The following is a 19,285-nucleotide window of genomic DNA, read 5'->3' as shown; positions in this document are numbered from 1 at the left end:
TCTCTCTCTATTAAATAAATAAATAAAATATTTTAACATTTTTTTAAAAATTAAAAAGAAACAAAATAAAATGTGCTACAAAAACCATGGATTATATGCAGCAGTTAGAAGCAGTGGATGGGAGGCCACACAGAAACAGCTAGAAGATCCTGAAAACATTCTGAGGGGAAAATAGTAAAGCAAAATGAACACGATAGCTTTTTTGTACATTTTTAAATGATGGTTTTAATAGAATGTAAAATTTCCCATCTTAGCTATCTTTTTAAAGATTTTATTTGTTTATTATTTGAGAGGCAGGTAGGGGGCAGAGGGAAAGGGAGAGAATCCCAAGCAGGCTCCTTGCCTGGTGTGGAACCTGATGAGGGGTTTAATCCCACGATCCTAAGGTCTTGACCTCAGCTGGATGTTTAAAGGACTGCACCAGCCAGGGACAACCCCCCCCCCCAATCTTAACCATTTTTAAGTCCAGTCCAGTGACATTACATACATTCACATTGTTGTGAAACCATCAAACCCACTATTATGAACAATGCAGCTATGAACACTTGGGTGCAAGCTCCCGTGTGAATGTACATTTTCTATTCTCTCAGTAGATTTCTATACAACCTTTTGGAGTTTCTCTATGCAAATACAAAGATACATTCTTATTTCTCTGCCCTCTGCACAAAGGTAGCTAATTATACTCATCAGTCTGCACTGTCTTTTTTTCACTTAAAAAATCTAGATCTTTGGGATATTACAGATAACCCAGGGGAAGAAGCTAAATATTCCTATATGGCCATAAACTAGACTTGGAGTTGGCAATATGAATTCATGTTCAGCTTAATATAGATACAGATGATTATATACAATGTATTTATAGATATATGTACATATGAGGGTCAGTATACATAAATGCATTTCCTCACTCTGGAAACTGAGAGGACCAAAGCAATGACTCTCCAGTAGCACTGAACACACCAAGTACCCAACACGTGGTCTGTAATGCCAAACTCCAATAAACAGAACTGGGGCTTGTTGGAGAAATGTCTGATTCTAGGGCTGCTGCAGGAGAGGTCTAAGATGAGCCCTGAGCATCTTTTGCCAGAAAGTAAGGAAATGCTCAAAGCAAGAGCAAAAAACCCACAATGATGAAAGTATGTCAAAGGTGGAAAATAATTCCCCACACCTCAAGTGGGTCACACCTGGTGACTTCCTTCCAAAGAGGACAGTATGGGGATGCCTGGCTGGCTCAGTCCGTACAGCATATGTGCTCAGTCTTGAGGTTGTGAGTTTGAGCCCCACGTTGGATGTAGAGATTACTTAAAAATATAATTTTTAGGGATGCCTGAGTGGCTCAGTCAGTTAAGCATCTGACTCTTGATTTCGGCTCAGGTCATGATCTCAGGATCATAAGATCGAGCCCCACACCAGGCTCCACGGTGGGTGTGAAGCCTGCTTGGGATCCCCTCTCTAGACCCTCTCCCTCTGCCCCTCCCCCCACAGCCATGCTGTGTCTTGCTCTCAAATAAATAAATACAATATTTACTTAAAAAGGACAGTATGAAAAGTGAGAGAAAAGAAACATGACAAACACTGCTTCAGACAGCTGATCAAGGTCCACATCAATGGTAATAAGTCATGTTGATAGCATGTACCCTTGATGTGATGTGATGAGAATGGCATTTTAACTGTGTGCTTTCTTTCCCCAAAACCCAACAACTCCAGTCTAGTTATGAGAAAAACATCAGACAAATCCCACTAGAGGGACATTTTACAAAACACCCGCCCAGTATTCCTCAGAACAATCAAGGTCATCAAAAACAAGGAAAGTCTGAGAAACGGTCACAGCCAAGGGGAGTCTAAGGAAAAAAGATAGCTAAGCGTCATGTGGTAACCTGGATGGGATCCTGGCACAGAAAAGGAACATTTGGTAAAAACTAAGGAAATCTGAACAAAGTATGGGTTTTAGGGCGCCTGGGTGGCTCAGTGGGTTAAAGCCTCTGCCTTCGGCTCAGGTCATGATCCCAGGGTCCTGGGATCGAGGCCCGCATCAGGCTCTCTGCTCAGCGGGGAGCCTGCATCCTCCTCTCTCTCTGCCTGCCTCTCTGCCTGCTTGTGATCTCTCTCTGTCAAATAAATAAATAAAATCTTTAAAAAAAAAAAGTATGGGTTTTAGTCAATATTAATGTATCAATATTGGCCCTTAATTATAATAAACATTTGTAAGTAAAGATGTAAGAAACATCTTACTCAGGTAAGATGTTACTTATAGGGGAAGCTGGATGTGGGGGATACAGAAATTCTCTGTACTATCTCCATAATTTTTCTGTAAATCTAAAATTATTCTAAAATAGTTAATTTTGGGGGTGCCTGGGTGGCTCAGCTGTTAAGCAACTGCCTTCGGCTCAGGTCATGATCCCAGAGTCCTGGGATCGAGCCCCACATCGGCTCTCTGCTCAGCAGGGAGCCTGCTTCCCCTCTCTCTTTCTCTGCCTGCCTCTCTGCCTACTTGTGATCTCTGTCTGTCAAATAAATAAATAAAATCTTTTAAAAAAAATTTTTAGGAGCTATATCTATTTTAGGGAGATTTGCCTTTGTCTGCCATAGGGGCTGCAAATATTCCCCTTTGCCTGTCATTTGTCTTTCCCTGGGATTTCTTCATGCCTGCCACGTGGACCTCACCTCCCCCTTCCCTCCGGAGGTACTGCTTTCCTCAGGCCACGTGCTCCCTCTCAGAGCCACATTCCAAAGCCTGTCTAGTTCCTCATTCTTTCTGGTGACATCTGACCTCTTGGTGATGTCTGGCTCTATACTGAGGACTCCTCTTGGGTGTTAATAACTTTTACCATGTCCCTGGTCTGGCTTCCCAGGTTATACAGTCTCACTAGAACACGGAAAATAGAGAAAAGCATACAGAAGAAAACCAACATTCACCTGTGAGTCTACCTCCCAGGATAACCACTTCCTGCTTCTCAAGGCCTCTGTGTGTGTATTTATTCATGATAGAAACTTCTAGAATCTACCCAGTCCCTCTGGGAACTGATTATCCCTGCACTTTCACACCTCTCGGGTTTCTTCTGCTTATTGCATCTCCATAGGGTAGGGGCTGCCCCTCCTGCCTATGCCCACTGCAGCAAACCTCTCTCTCCTGGACCTCCCTCCCCCACATTGCCCTGCCCTGCCTAAGCTTGGCTGCTGCCAGCACTCCTACCAGAGAAGTCAGACTCTCCATCTCATGGGTCTTCAGAAGCACCTTCACCTTATTGGAAACTTGGGCTCATCAGCCTATCCCCCAGAAAGATCCCACTTTCCAGTCAGGAGGGCCAAGACTCGCCCAAGCATTGTTTCCAGCCCACACCCTGCAAACACCAAACGTTTCCTGAAGTCACCTCATTCTTTGGCCTCTCTCTCTGCTCAAGCTCTTCCTCACCTGGACTTTGTTCCCGCTATCTCCTGCAGGTCTCCCATGACTGTGTGTCACATTCTGCCCATCCTCTGCCCAGTGTTTATCAAATGTTCCCCCCTCCTTTTCCTCTTGACCCCTCTCTGAAGCTCCACCCCCACCTCCAATCCACACCCTACCCCAAACCTGCCACTCCTCCAGGCCTCAACTTGAAGTTCTGTGGAATGTGAAGGAGGCCGCCTCTGAGAAGTTCCACACACACCCTGCTCCATGCTGGCTGGGTGTCCTGGCCTCGTATGGTGCCAGGCACTTTCCCTCGCACACAATTGTTAATCCCTATTGTGATTTCCTGTTTATCCTTTGTCTCCCCTACTGAAACCCTGGAGGTGGGGTGGGCAGGGCTATCTTTCATTGACGTATTTCAAGTGCAGGAACACTAACTATGTTTGTTGACTAAGGAAAGAATGGGTTTCCCAGCCAACGTGATCACTCCCCATTTGGAGCATTCGAAGTTTTCCACCTAAGGTGCCTCCTGTAGGGCCAGTGTGGCCTGGTTGGAATTGGAACCCTCCTGCGTTTGATGTGCGAACTCCTCTCCCTCTGCTGTCTTTCCTGCCACCCTTTCCAGACTCTTACAGAGGTCCTCTCTGAACCTTAGTTCTTTCATCTGTCTAGAGAAGAGAACATTAAGGAGATTATAAGGACCACATACATGAATCATAATACTTTGCAAATGGCAACATGATGAATGAAAATAAGATGTGGGTATGTCATAAAAAACAGTACTACCATTCACTGAGCAGGCACCGTTCTAATATCTAATACCTAATACCTAATATCTAATATCTAATACCATTTACCGGGCAGGCACCTGTTATGTCCCAATAATGGGTCCATGATTAAAGGAGCGAGACTGATACAAAGCGAAGGTCAAGCAAAGCTTTATTTCGTGCCAAGCATCAAGAATCTAACCGAACGTTCAGGGCCACACCTCTTACAATAGAGGGCGACCCTTCTCTGTTTCACAGACTAGCTTTTAAGGGCAAAGGCCATGTGGTCGGGCCTGGCCACGCACAGGTGGCCAATGAGATTGTAACACACACAGGAAACTCCACAGTGATGCTAGGTGACCAACTGAGTTACAATGGACCCTAGTAGACATTTGAACCAGTCATTACACCTTGATTGGGATTGGCACCCAAAGGGCGGGGCCCATACTCCTTGGTAACCAGGGAGACAGTATGCATCCCCCCCCACTGATCGGATGTCTCCACCTGGCCTGACCCACCTTTGTATCTGGGCTTTGTTACCTGAAGCTGGTTTCCGGGACTTGTCTCCAAGTAAATCTCCTGGGGGAAGGGGAGCAGGGACAGTTTCTAAATAGGTCCTTACATTCCCCCCTTTTCTTTGGAGACTAGTCAAATCTTTGACTTTTTAGCCAGTTCTATACCCTCCTTTTAATGGCTGCTACAAACAGTAAGTTAAGCCCCCCCTTTTTTATTAGCAATTGCTTATACCTCCTGCCTATATCTTAACAACAGGGCCAACAAAGAATTTAATGAACTCATTGTTTTTTGAGTCTTAGTTTTAGTCCATGATTGGCGGGGTCCATTGGCAGTGGCATCCACCTCTGGGGGGTGTTCTCATCCTCGGCTCATTTGACATGACCTGCGTGAATCCAGGCCCTGATGCCTTCTACTTTTATTGCTATGGGGGTGGTCGGGATGACAGTAAACAGTCCCTTCCAGCGAGGCTCCAAGCCTCCCACTTGGAGGCAGCGCATCCAAACTAAGTCCCTGGGTTGGAGAGGATGTGGCTCCACTTCCGATTCTGTCCCCATGTGGGCAGTCTGGATCCCTGTATGGGCTCTTTTAAGACAGACTGTAATGCCTGCAGTGACTGGAGTACAGACTGAGCAGTCATTTCTGCTATAGCAACCTCTTTCTCTTTTCTCTCTTCCCATTCTAGTTCTTTCCGCATTTACCGCCTGACATTGAACACATCTATCAACCGTATCTTGAGCCATATGCCCTAATTTAGAAACCTAGAACTGCTTGCCTATAAGCTCTTTAAACTTGCGTGTCCCCAAATGAGTGCCCTGATGTATTTGGCTTACTAATTTTCTACTATTCCCACTAACTCAGTCAGATTCTTCCTTTCAAATCCTTCAATTTTCTGAAGTTTCCTCCTTATATCTGGGGCTGACTGACTGACAAAAGCAAGATCGTTTACACGAGTTATCATGCAACTTCTCTGAAGTTTACCTTAAGTTGTCTAGCTTAGGTAAACAAACATTCAATAACAATCTAATCTAGAATTTAACACCCATAAAGCCATGTTATTAAAACATAATTTTTCTCTCTAAAATAACCACTTCCAGAGATATCCAAATCAGGACTAATTCATTTGAAAAACAAGTCCAGTTTTAACAAACTTGGACTAATTATTTACATAAGCTCAGCAAGAACAGTGAGTAATCATATAGATCTTTTAGAATCTGCTTTGCTAGAACTTTTTATAAGGAATCGCTAGGTTGAACTTTTAGTAGCCTCTCCAGGCCAGAAGCCAAGCCACGTAGTTGCCATTAGACATGCCTGTAATACCTGTCGATTTGGGTGAATTCCTCTTCCTAAGTTGCCCAAAGTAATCTGAGGCTCCTCCTCCTACCAGGGAGTGACATTCTTTACTCACCTGGTGAGGCTGCTGGGAACTCTGTAAGCAAGGTATCAGGCCAACAGTTCCAAAGGGCTTTACGGCTCCAGGTTTTACAAAGTCAACCTTAGTTCCTTTAAGCTGGTCATATCTGAGTCTTTTCAAATATGACATTCCAGTCAAAGCCTTGGTAAAATAACCAGTGTCCAATGCTGTCCTGTTACAAGGAGAACAGATTCTTATTGAACTTATGCAAATAACTGATTGCCAAGGAAGAATACTTATTGAGCCCTTTTGGTTTCAGAGGGTTCAGATAGAGAGAAAAGTTGAATGCTTTGATTTTTAGAAATGAACACCTTTACATCTCTATAAGTTACAGGTAACTTATGAAAAGGTTCCCTAGTCTAGGGGAGCAAACATTACAGAACCAGTCATGTTTAAAACATTAAGAGACACAACATTACAACCTTTCAGTTCATCTAGTTCCCATGTTACTAATTCTGGTTTAGTCTGAATGTAGCCCTGACTTCTGTAAATCTTTACCCATTTCAGTTCCCAGGATTTTAACATATCAAAGACCTGTATTTGTCCTGAAAGTCTTCCCATATGAATTTCCTTTAAGGCGGAATTCATCTTACAAGAGAACTAAAACAATTACAAATGAAAAAACTCAGAACAGATATGGTTAAATAACAAGTGAAGACCCTTATCAAAACATTACAGGGACGCCTGGGTGGCTCAGTTGGTTGAGCAGCTGCCTTCGGCTCAGGTCATGATCCCAGCGTCCTGGGATCGAGTCCCACACGTTGGGCTCCTTGCTTGTCGGGGAGCCTGCTTCTCCCTCTGCCTCTGCCTGCCATTCTGTCTGCCTGTGCTTGCTCTCTCTCCCTCTCTCTCTCTCTGACAAATAAATAAATAAATAAATCTTTAAAAAAAAAAAAACATTACAATTTTAGGAAATGTATAGAACCTCTAGAATAATTACAGCATTTACCCAAATGCAACCCAAGGTTAATCAGTAACTTACCATATCAAGGAAGCCTTATGAGCCAAAGAGATCTCATTTACAACTCTGGGCAGGCAAACCATTTACATTTCAATTAACCGAAGAAAACTTTGCATTTTTGAACAGAGAGAAAACCAGCTTTTCTATACCAATGTCTTTCCTTTTTACTTATTTCCTACTTTTCTACAGAGTTGTTTCCCTTATTTCCATCAGGCTTAATTACACTTAGCAGAATTTTGTACCCTTAGAATTACCTTAACCTCTACTGAAGATTAAATATAAACCAATTGTGAACTGTTACAACAGAATTCTTTAGATGGCAAATTAATCAATCAGTTAAGCACAAAACATGTTTACCAACAGATTTCAAGAGCACAAACCTAGTTCCAGCAACCAGCGCTCTAGCATTTTATCCCATTTGGTTGAAGTTTCAGGTTAGCAAAGACTTTGAAAGCTACTTTAACAACTACCCATTAAAACTTTGAGACAGACAATTAGCCATCAGTTCTAGTCATCTCTTTGTTAACAGATTTCAACAGATTTTAACACAGATTTTTTTTTACCTTAAGTAAAAACTCTGAAGTTTCACATTTACTACTGTTAACTCAAAAGACATGTTTATCTTAATTAACCCAACAAACTTAACTTAGTTCATATACAGATTTACGTTCCACCTGGGCCCACTCCATTTCGAATGTTTACCTGAGACCCGGGTGGGAAGATCCGGAGTGGGGGGTGTTAGGTCCAGGGGGCGCTCTTCTTGCTTCCCGACAGTGAAGAACAGAAAAAAAAAGTGCCACCAGGAGGCAGAGGAAGGGTTCCCAGTTCCAGGGCTCATCAGCTCCAAGAGAGGAGCCCACACCATGCTTTCCCGCCAGCAAGGGGGAGGGGCTAGGCAGTCTCCGATGGGCCAGAGAGGGCAAGGAATGTCCCCGAAACAAAGTTGTTTCGGCAGCTGCTTGGGAATATTCTTTAAAGTCTCTGTCTCGAGTTAGACTAACCCCAGTTGGCTCAAGTTATAGCCATTAAGAGTCAGAGTTCCCTTACTCTCTGTTTGCCCCATTCCTTCAAACACAACAAACAGCACAGCAGACAACAAAAAGACAAGACAAAGACAACTGCAGGCCCAGCAGTTCTTACCCAGAACGTGCCACCGGTGGGGACTTTTTGATCTTCTGGCTGTCCTGTCCTGTCCTGTCCCCCTGGCCGCCTAGGGGGACTCGAACCCCCAGTGACCACTTCGGGGGACTCGAACCCCCTGACTGCCTATGGGGACTTGAACCCCCTAACTGTCTAGGGGGACTCGAACCCCCTGGCGATCTACCAGTGGAGGGAAGGGGCTTCCCCGCATCCTCTCCAGCCCTGGGGATCATGGCCGTGTCCGGCTTCACCCCGGTGGGCTATACCCGGAGCTCCACCCAGACAGACCAACCGATCTCACAGAGCACCTGGAGATCGGTGGATCTGTGAGATCTTACCTCGAGGCTTTTCCCAGAAATTCTGATGCTGGCTCAGTTCTCGTTGTTTAATCCCGGATGGAGGACCCATATGTTATGCCCCAATAATGGGTCCATGATTAAAGGAGCGAGACTGATACAAAGCGAAGGTCAAGCAAAGCTTTATTTCATGCCAAGCATCAAGAATCTAACCTAACGTTCGGGGCCGCACCTCTTACAATAGAGGGCGACCCTTCTCTGTTTCACAGACTAGCTTTTAAGGGCAAAGGCCATGCGCACAGGTGGCCAATGAGATTGTAACACACACAGGAAACTCCACAGTGATGCTAGGTGACCAATTGAGTTACAATGGACCCTAGTAGACATTTGAACCAGCCTATTACACCTTGATTGGGATTGGCACCCAAAGGGCGGGGCCCATAATCCTTGGTAACCAGGGAGATAGTATGCATCCCCCCACTGATCGGATGTCTCCACCTGGCCTGACCCACCTTTGTATCTGGGCTTTGTTACCTGAAGCTGGTTTCCGGGACTTGTCTCCAAGTAAATCCCCTGGGGGGAGGGGAGCAGGGACAGTTTCTAAATAGGTCCTTACAGCACCGTTCTAGTATCTCACTGGTATTAATGCCTTTTTTAAAAAAATTGTATTTATTTATTTGACAGAGAGAGAGATCACAAGTAGGCAGAGAGGCAGGCAGAGAGAGAGGGGGAAGCAGCTCCCTGCTGAGCAGAGAGCCCGATTGGGGGCGCGATCCCTGGACCCCGAGACCATGACCTGAGCTGAAGGCAGAGGCTTAACCCACTGAGCCACTCAGGCACCCCTAGTAACGCCTTTTCATCCCAAATCAGCTTCATTTCAAAGAAAGGTAACCTGAGGCACAGAGCAATTAATGATTCATTTGCCTAAGATTCCACATTGGAGGTAGAAGAGAGCTGGGATTTGAACCCGGGGCAGAGCCTATTTGCTTAACCATCACACTGCGTCTCTGTTGAATAATATATAATACAGCTGTATTATTTGGTCAGAGTGCTGCCCTCTTTGAATAAAACCACTCTCTCTCCTGGAACGATTCTAACTCTAATGGTAATTCTGTACGTTGATTTTTGTGTTGATATCTATTTATCTATCCCAAGAATAACAACATGTTTAAAACATAGAAAAGAACCAGGCCCATATTTTCTGTCAATCAGCTTCAAATAGAATAAATACCCCTGAGTTAACTACACAGAGTTTAACGGCACCTGTTTCGCTATAACTTACATGGAGTTACCTTCAGTGCTACTGAAGATGTTTGGTCCCCAAAGCCACCACGGCAGGTCTTCCAAGCCCCTTTTGGCTGAGTTTCCAGTCCCTTCCCCCATATTTTCAGAATTTACTACCAAAAGAGAGATGGGGCAAGAGAAGGGAGGGAAGAGGCCAGCCTGGGCGGGGGCTCTCCACTTGGATTCACAAAGGGCAGAAGAAGAGAGATAAAGGTTTGGTGGCCACTGATATTCCTTCTGGGTCTGTGACTCAGGGCACAGGCCATGCTCCCCTGGATGGCCTTGGGGGTGGCATGGCAAGGTCCCCTCGCACAGGTAGAGGTCTGTTCTCCCTCCTTGACCTGTCCTCTGACCACTCCCCTGATGCCAGCCTTATCCCTGGCCTGAAACACCAATTCCAGCCTATGGGGGCCACAGAAAGGAGGGAGGGCTGAAAGGGACCATTTCTGGACAGCCAAGGACAAACTGAATGTAGAAAAGAGGATGCGCCCCTCCCCCACCCTCTCCCGGAAGAACAGCCGGAAGCCAGAGCAAGAACAGCCGGAAGCCAGAGGCCTGCCTCCTAGCATCATGTTTCCTATCTGCTGGCTTACACCGCCTTTACTTCTGGGGATCCAGAAATCTGTTGGAGGCAGGGAGGGAAAGAGAGAGAAAAAGATGAAGAGAGTTAGGGAGACCCAGAGGAAAAGGGTAAGAGGTTGGAGAGACCAACACAGGCGTACCTTAGAGATATTGCGGGTTTAGTTCAGGGTCACTAACAAAACACGCATTGCGGTAAAGTGGGTCCGATGAATTTTTGGCTTCCCGGTGCGTCTAAAAGTTATGTTTGCACTATACTGTAGTCTTGTAAGTGTGCAAAAGCATTTGCCTAAAAAAACCAAAGTGCATATCTTCATTAAAAACTACTTTTTTAGGGACGCCTGGGTGGCTCAGTTGGTTAAGCGGCTGCCTTCGGCTCAGGTCATGATCCCAGCGTCCTGGGATCGAGTCCCACATCGGGCTCCTTGCTCATCAGGGAGCCTGCTTCTCCCTCTGCCTCTGCCTGCCATTCTGTCTGCCTGTGCTTGCTCTCTCTCCCTCTCTCTCTCTCTGACAAATAAATAAATAAAATCTTTAAAAAAAAAACCTACTTTTTAAAAAAGATTTTATTTATTTATTTGAGAGAGAGAGTAAGCAGGAGCATGGGCAGCAGCAGAGGAAGAGGAAGAAGGAGAAGCAGATTCCCGGCTGAGCACAGAGCCCTACTCAGGGCTCAATCCCAGGACCGGGGATCAGACACTTCACCCACTGAGCCACACAGGCGCCCTTGAGGCAGTTTCTTAAAAGAAGACAATGGTCAAGTTTGCCACATCAACTGACTCTTACTTTTGCGAATGATTTCTCTGCAGCACATGATGCTGTGATAGCATTTTACCCACTGCAGGACTTCTTCCAAAATTGGAGTCAGTCCTCTCACATCCTGTTGCAGCTTTCTCAACTGGGTTTATGGAATATCCTAAATCCTTTGTTGTCATTTCCACATCTTCATAGCATCTTCACCAGGAGCAGTTTCTATCTCAAGAAACCACTTTCTGGGGCACCTGCATGGCTCAGTCAGTTAAGCCTCTACCTTCAGCTCAGGTCATGATCCCAGGGTCCTGGGATCCCAGGGTCCTGGGAGAGCATCAGTCTCTCCACTCAGCAGGGAGCCTACTTCCCCCTCTCTCTCTGCCTGCCTCTCTGCCTACTTGTGATCTCTCTCTCTGTCACATAAATAAATAAAATCTTTTAAAAAGGAAGGAAGAAAGAAATAAAGAAACAAACAAACCACTTTCTGTGTTCGCCCATAAGAAGCAACTCCTCATTGGTTCAAGTTTCATCATGAGACGGCAGCAAGTCCCATCTTCAGGCTCCACTTCTGATTCTAGTTCTCTTGCTATTTCCACCCCATGTGCAGTTATTTCCTCCACTGAAATCTTGAAACTTTCAAAGTCATCCATGAAGGTTGGAATCAAATTCTTCCAAACTCCTATTAACGTTGATTTGTTAAAAGATTTTATTTATTTAGGGGCTCCTGGGTGGCTCAGTGGGTTAAAGCCTCTGCCTTCAGCTCAGGTCATAGTCTCAGGGTCCTAGGATCGAGCCCCGCATCGGGCTCTCTGTTCAGTGGGGAGTCTGCTTCCTCCTCTCTCTCTGCCTGCCTCTCCGCCTACTTGTGATCTCTGTCAAATAAATAAATAAAATCTTTTAAAAAAACGATTTTATTGGGGCGCCTGGGTGGCTCAGTGGGTTGAGCCACTGCCTTCGGCTCGGGTCATGATCTCAGGGTCCTGGGATCGAGTCCCGCATCGGGCTCTCTGCTCAGCAGGGACCTGCTTCCCTCTCTCTCTCTCTCTGCCTGCTTCTCTGCCTACTTGTGATCTCTCTCTGTCAAATAAATAGATAAAATCTTTAAAAAAAAAAAAAAAAAAAAAGATTTTATTTATTTAGTTGACAGAGAGAACACGAGAGAGAGAGAGACAGAGAGAGAGTGTGTTGGGGGGAAGGGCAGAAGGAGAGGGAGAAGCAGACTCTGCTGAGCAGAGAGCCTGATGTGGGGCTCGATGCCAGGACCCTGGGATCGTGACCTGAACCAAAGGTAGACGCCTAACAACTGAGCCACCCAGACACCCCGTGAAATGTATTTTTTTAAAGATCTTATTTATTCATTTGAGACAGAAAGAGAGAAAGAGCATAAGCAGGGGGAGAGACAGGGGGACAGGGAAAAGCAGACTCCCCACTGAGCCTGGAGCTCAATGCGGGACTCAATTCCAGGACTCTGGGATCATGACCTGAGGCAAAGGCAGATGCCTAACAACTGAGCCACCCAGATGCACACACCCCCACACCCCATGGGGTCTTAAATACTAAGTCTTAAATACTAAGACTTGAAAGTTAAAGTGACTCTTCGATCCCAGGGCTGCAAAGTAGATGTTGTGTCAGCAATCATGAACACATTAACCTTGTCCGCCTCTATCAGAGCTCCTGGATGACCAGGTGCCTTGGCAATGAGTAGCACTATTTTGAAAGGAATCTTTTTTCCTGAGCAGTAGATCTCAACAATGGGCTTAAAATATTCACAGTATTAAACTGTTTTAAACAGATGTGTTATCATCCAGGCTTTGTTCCACTTGTAAAGTGGAGCCAGCAGAATTCTGAAGGGTCCTAGAATTTTCATAATAGTAAATAAGCATTGGCTTCACCCCGAAGTCACCAGCTACATTAGCACCTAACAAGTGAATCAGTCTGTCCTTTGGACCTTTGAAGCCAGACACGGACTTTGCCTCTTTAGTTACGAAAGTCCTATATGGCATGTTCTTCCAATAAAAAGCTGTTTCTTCCACAGTGAAAATCTGTTGGGGCACTTGGGTGGCTCGGTTAGCAGGGCACCCAGCTCTTGGTTTCAGCTCAGGTCTGATCTCAGGTTTGCAGTATTGAGCCCCGTGCCGGGTTCCACACTCAGCTCAGAGTCTGCTTAGGATTCTCTCTCTCCCTCTCCCTCTGCCCCTTCTGCTCCTGCTCTCTCAAATAAATAAATAAATAAAACCTTAAAAAAAAAAAAAAGGTACTTTATGACTGATACTAAATCTTTTTCAGTTATGTGGGTTGCAAAAGTCTTCCCCAGTCTGTGAGGGACTGCCTTCTCACTTTCTTTATAATCTTCTACTATCCCAAATTCCTAAAGATCAGCTCCTATATTACAGAGCGTTACTTTCAGATCTCTAATGCCACTGGAATATGTTTGTTTGTTTTCAAAGATTTTATTTTTGAGTAGTCTCCACACCCAGTGTGGGGCTTGAACTCACCACCCTGAAATCAAGAGTTGCAGGCCCAGGGCACTTGGGTAGCTCAGATGGTTGGGCGTCTGCCTTTGGCTAGGGTGGTGATCTCCAGGTCCTGGGATAGAGCCCATGTCGGGCTCCCAGTTCAGTGGGGAGTATACTTCTCCCTCTCCCTCTCCCTCTCCCTCTGCCTCTCCCCCTGCTTGTGCTCTCCCTCTCTCTCTCAGATGAATAAATAAAATCTTAAAAAAAAAAAATAGAGTTGCATTCTCTACCACCTAAGCTAGCCAATTACCCCAGACATTTATAGTTGGTTCATCCACAGGATCAAAATTTACCTTCCCCCTCATGGATGGACAACTGTCCCAGACCCATTTCCAACCCTGTATTCTCTCACCCTGCCCCTCCTCTTCTGACCAGAAACTCCACCCTGAGAATTTAATTATGAAAAATAAATTCTCTATTCTGTTCCTTTGTCACTGTGTCGATTTTTGTGTTTTGTCACTCCGTTGTAATTCTCGTATTATCAGATTGGTCACACTTGGTATTATCTCTTCTTTTTCTTCTCAGATTGACTTGACTATTCTAGGTCCTTTTTTCTTCCATATAAATTTTTTGATCGGCTTGCTCAATTCCAGAAAGGGAAGAGATCAACACTTTTTGGGATCTTAATTGGAATCACATTGAGTTTCCAATTAATTTGGGAGAGAACTAACATTTGTCTAACATGACACTTTCCTGACCGCTATTACCTTGGCACATTAATGCATATATTTCAGTCTTCTTTTTTTGGTCCCTCTGTAAAAATTGTGCTGCATTCACCTCTAGGGTCTTGTTCTATCCTTGTTAGATTTACTCCTGGGGTTTGTGGGGTTTGCCACTCTCCCTTCCCACATCAAATATGCCAGGCACGTCCTTCCTCACCTCCTACTCCTGCCTCGGGGTCCACACTCCTCCTTCCCACCGTCCAGGGAGCAGCTGTCCTGCCCCAACAACTGACTTCCCCGTGAGGCCTTGTCAGCTGGGGGTAGAGCTCACATTTCCCACCTCAGGTCCTATCAGCGGAGTCTGAGGAGAACGACAGTTGTTTCGGTGGGGACAATGGGCTGCATTCTGTACAGGCTCTTCTCTTCTGCATTCTGTACAGGGCCCCCTTCTCCCAGGCCACAGCAACTGTTCTTGCAGATAGGGTAGGGCCCCACCTGTCAGCTCTAATTACTCTTCAGGCGACACCCAACTCCCTGCCTACTTCTTCATGCTTGGTAAGCAAGTCTAGTATGTGTTCTCCTACCCAGTTGCCTGTTCAGGGGTCTATCATTGCCTGGAATTGGTGGGCAGGGAACGGTGGTCTTTGGTATGGGACTGTCCCTCCCAAGGGCCTGACCTCTCACCTCGGAGGAGCTGCAAGTTCCCAGAATGTTCTCTGAGCTGTCACCATATCCAGGCCTCAGACCCTCACCACAGCTCCACTCAGATAGTTGAGGGACTATCGTCACCAGCTGAGAGGAGCTGTGTCAGAGAATACGGCTGAACTCCCAATTCTACAACTTTGGCCTCCACAACTGTGCCCTCAGCACCCCCGCCCTTGAGGAGGCCTCCCTGGCTTCTTTTCAGAGTTCCTTGTGCAGGGGTCAACACTGCTCTCAACTTCCCACAAATGGGAAGGGCTCCAGGCCATGGCTGATCCCCGAGAGGGGACAATAGGACACTGAAACCTGACAGAGCCAGGGGCCTCAAGGGGACCCAGGCCTCCATTAATTTTTCAAGCTTTCATTGAGCCACATCCACTCTCAGGGGCTGGTCATGGGCATCAGGGTGCGTCACAGCAGGCCTTCAAGGAGCAGCCCACTGGCTGGCCTCAGACACAGGGTATACTCAGAGGTAAAACCAAAGGATGAAAGGAAGGATACTCTTTGTCTACTGGATCCCTTCTAGGAGCCAGCCCTGGACCTAGTAATTTCCCATGTCTTGATCCTGTCAGAGGCAGGAGTTATGGTAAGTCCCACATTAGAGAAAAGGACCACCATACAGCACAGCTCCTAGAGGGTGTTATTGCTATCCCCACTCGTTCAGTGAACAGTCTTTTCCTGGGGCGCCTGTGTGGCTCAGTGGGTGGAGCATGTGACTCTTATTCTTGGGGTTGTGAGTTCAAGCCCCACATTGGGTGTAGAGATTACTTTTTAAAAGGGGGGGGCACCTGGATGGCTCAGTCTTTAAGCATCTGCCTTTGGCTCAGGTCATGATCCCAGGGTCCTGGGTTTGAGCCCTACATCGGGCTCCCTGCTCAGCAGGAAGCCTGCTTTCCCTCTCCCACTCCCCCTGCTCCTGTTCCTGCTCTCGCTCTCTCTTGCTGTCAAATAAAAATAAAATCTTTACACACACCCACCAAAGCCCTTAGCTATATGGCAGCTCTCACCCCCGGCCCTGCTGCCTGTCTGGCACCCTAACTGCTGACTCTCAGTGTATCTGTTCCGTGTCCTCCGTGCCTTGCACAGGCCTGGCACACACTTGCTTGCACTCCAGTGCTTGCTGTTGACATGGATGGCCCAGTAATGGACACCTAATTGCGGGGGGCGGGGGTTCTCCAGAACGCTCCTAGATGGCCCTGAGGGTCTTGGGAAGAGGAGCAGGGAGGAGGACTGCAGAGGTCACATACTGTCCAGTCCACAGGCCTCAGGTTCACAAGTTGGCACTCAGATCCTTTTTTTTTTTTTTTAATTGACTTTAAGGAACAGGAGGTTTGGCCAATTTCCTCAAAGTTGCTGGCCTCTCCCCAGCAGCAGAGGGTGGGGGGTAGAGGTCAGGATCCATTACACAGGTTAAATCAGGAACTAGAAGGAATTGCTCTGTGCCGGCTCTGTTGCCAGAGAGGATGGTTATCTTTCCAGGAAAGACTGAGGAAATCCTTAGCAGAGCCGTTGGTTTTCTACCTTGGGGAAAATGTCTGGGGCAGGCTGACGGGTGTGGGGAAGGATTAATCCAGGGGAGAGTGGGAAGGAGGTGGACAGGGGAGTTAATCCCAAGGGGGTAAGGGGGTTGACAGTAAACTGTGACTAGACCCACCCAGGTGGAGGCAGCTGCTTCCCCGCCACCACCCCCCCCCCCCCCGCCGCTGCGGGGTTCCCCATTGTTACCAGAGACAACATCCTGTTTCCCTTACTTGCCTCACTAGCCCAGGCCCTGGATCCCCTCACTCTGCTGGGGTGGGGGAGGGGTGGTGGGGATGGAGGATGGGGGATGGGGCAAGCCTCAGGTTCCAGGTCCAGGGTCCAGGGATCTCACAGCTGTGGAAACTGAGGTTGGAGGGGTCACAGCAGTGGCTTATGTGAGCCAGTGCTTGGTTGGGACTCCATGGTGCCCTCAAAATTACACACTTCAGGGGGTCGCAGAGGGAACCACTGAGGTCTGACTTCCTCTTCCTTGGGTTCCTATGGCCGGTTCCCCCTCTCCCAAAGGCTCTCTAGCTGTTATAGCAAGTACGGTTCTCACATCTTAGGAGTGTATTCAGATCAATGGAGCTCTGGGGATCTGCCGCACAGGCTCTGGACAAGCAGACCTGAGTCTGGGTCACATCACAGAACCTCTAACTGATCTATTCTTACATTGCTTATTGCTAAGCACTGAGGACACGGCAGCAGTTAAAACAGAGGTAAGTCCCTACAGTCTTGTGGGGGAGGCAGTTAAGCAACAAGACAAGGAAGTAAAATAAAATATATAGCATGTCAGATAATGACTTGCTGTGGAGATAAGTAAAACAGGTTTGGATGGGGAGGAGACAGAGGAGATGGGTTGGAGGAGTATAATTTTAAACAGGATGGATAGGTAACATACGGGCAAAGACTTAAGGAAGTAAGAGGTAGAGCCAGGTGAATACCTGGAGAAAGAGCCTTGTGCAAAGGAGCAACAGTAGGTGCAAAGGCCCTGAGGCAGAAAATATATCTGACACAGGGGCGCCTCCGTAGCTCAGTGGGTTAAAGCCTCTGCCCTCTGCTCAGGTCATGATCTCAGGGTCCTGGGATTGAGTCCAGCATCGGGTTCTCTGCTCAGCAGAGAGCTTGCTTCCCCCCCACCCCAACTCTCTGCCTGCCTCTCTGCCTACTTGTGATCTCTGTCTGTCAAATAAATAAATAAATAAAATCCTTTAAAAAGAAAAAGAAAATATATCTGACACAGTTAAGGAAAAGCAAAGAATCCAGTGTGGCTGGAGCAGAATGACAGAGACAGGATAGAAGTTGAGTCAGAATGCTAAGGGAGGTCAGACCACCAAGGCCTTGTAGGTCATAATGAAAGGCTTTGGCTTTAACTCTGAGTGAGATGGGAGCCCCTGGATAGTTTATGCAGAAGGAAGGCAGGATGTGATTCATGTTTCATAAAGACCATTCTGGTCTCTATATGGAAAAGAGAAACAGGTGTGGAAAGGGGAAATGGGAACCCCAGTTAAAAGGCTACTACAATAATTCAGGTGAGGAATGATGAATGCTCAGACAAGAGCAGTCATGGCGACAGCAGTGAGGTAGTGAGATTTTGAATATTTTGAAAGTAGTTACCAGGATTTACTAATATGGGTAGTGAACCATGATGGGAAGAGAGAAGTCAAGAGAACGTCCAAGATTTTGGCCAGAGGAACTAGAAAGTGGCAGTTGCCACTTACAGAGATCCGAAGGCCTGAGGGAGGGGCAGGTCTGGGTGGAGATCATGCCGTTCATTTATCTGCTGCATGACTCTGGGTACGTTGGTTTACCACTCTGGACCTCGGTATCCTCGTCTTTACAATGGTTATAATAATGGCAATGAATTCACAGGATTGGCACATGTGCAGACTCAGTGTATGTCCCGCCCATGCTCCAGGGATGGCCCATGGCCAACACATCTGCTAGGGAAGCACCCGGAAGGAGAGGAACACTATGTCGATAAATCTGTGCTCTAGCTCCTCTCCCCTGCTTCCTCCAGGCAGAAGTGGGACAGGCATGTTTGATATTTGTTTTTTTTCTTCAAGGTCTTTGACAGTTTTAGACAAGTCATGGTACTAATGGAGACTGGCGGTGGGATGTGGATAAATGTTATTCTCGAAGATATAAAGCTTCCAAAACACTTTGATGGCCATTATCTCTTCTGAGTCCAGAAAGGCCAAAAGTAGACCCATTTTAGGAAGTAGGAGGATGAGGTATTTAAAAACAAAACCAACCCAGGCTGTCTCTGTATCAAGATATCTCTGGGAACTTCACTTAATCTTGGGGCAAAAGTGGGTAAAGAGGGTCCTAAAATGGGTCTCCCTCTTTCTGACCTGAGTGGGAGTGCCACCCTGCTGTGTCCAACTGGGCCCAGCTACCCGATGGACGGTGACCCCACTCCTCTACCCGCAGGAGACAGCCCACAGGTCCTGTTCTCCCTGTGCAGGCCCCTCTTGGCCAGAGTCTCTAGCCTGCAGCCTTCCTGCTTCTGCGGTTTGGGCAAGTGGGTCTCTCACATCGCTCCATTCCAGTTCCCTCTGCCCGTTAACTCCCACTTACTGAGTTAATAGACTGAGTTAACAGATGGGACTAGAAACCAGAAGAATCGTTGTGCCTAAGGTCATACCCTTAGAAAGTGCAGTCTGGGTTCTGTACCCAGCGGGAAGAATTCCTGCATCTGTTCCTTCCACTTCTTCTAGCCTAGCTGCCTCCGCCCCTCAATATACCAGGAGCCAGAACACAGCTGTCTCTTCGTGGCTCCCCCCACCCAG

Source organism: Enhydra lutris, unplaced genomic scaffold (genome assembly GCF_002288905.1).
Source record: "Enhydra lutris kenyoni isolate GAN:26980312 unplaced genomic scaffold, ASM228890v2 scaffoldscaffold17, whole genome shotgun sequence".
In the NCBI taxonomy this organism is placed as follows: Eukaryota; Metazoa; Chordata; class Mammalia; order Carnivora; family Mustelidae; genus Enhydra; species Enhydra lutris.
This window is presented reverse-complemented; position numbering follows the sequence as displayed.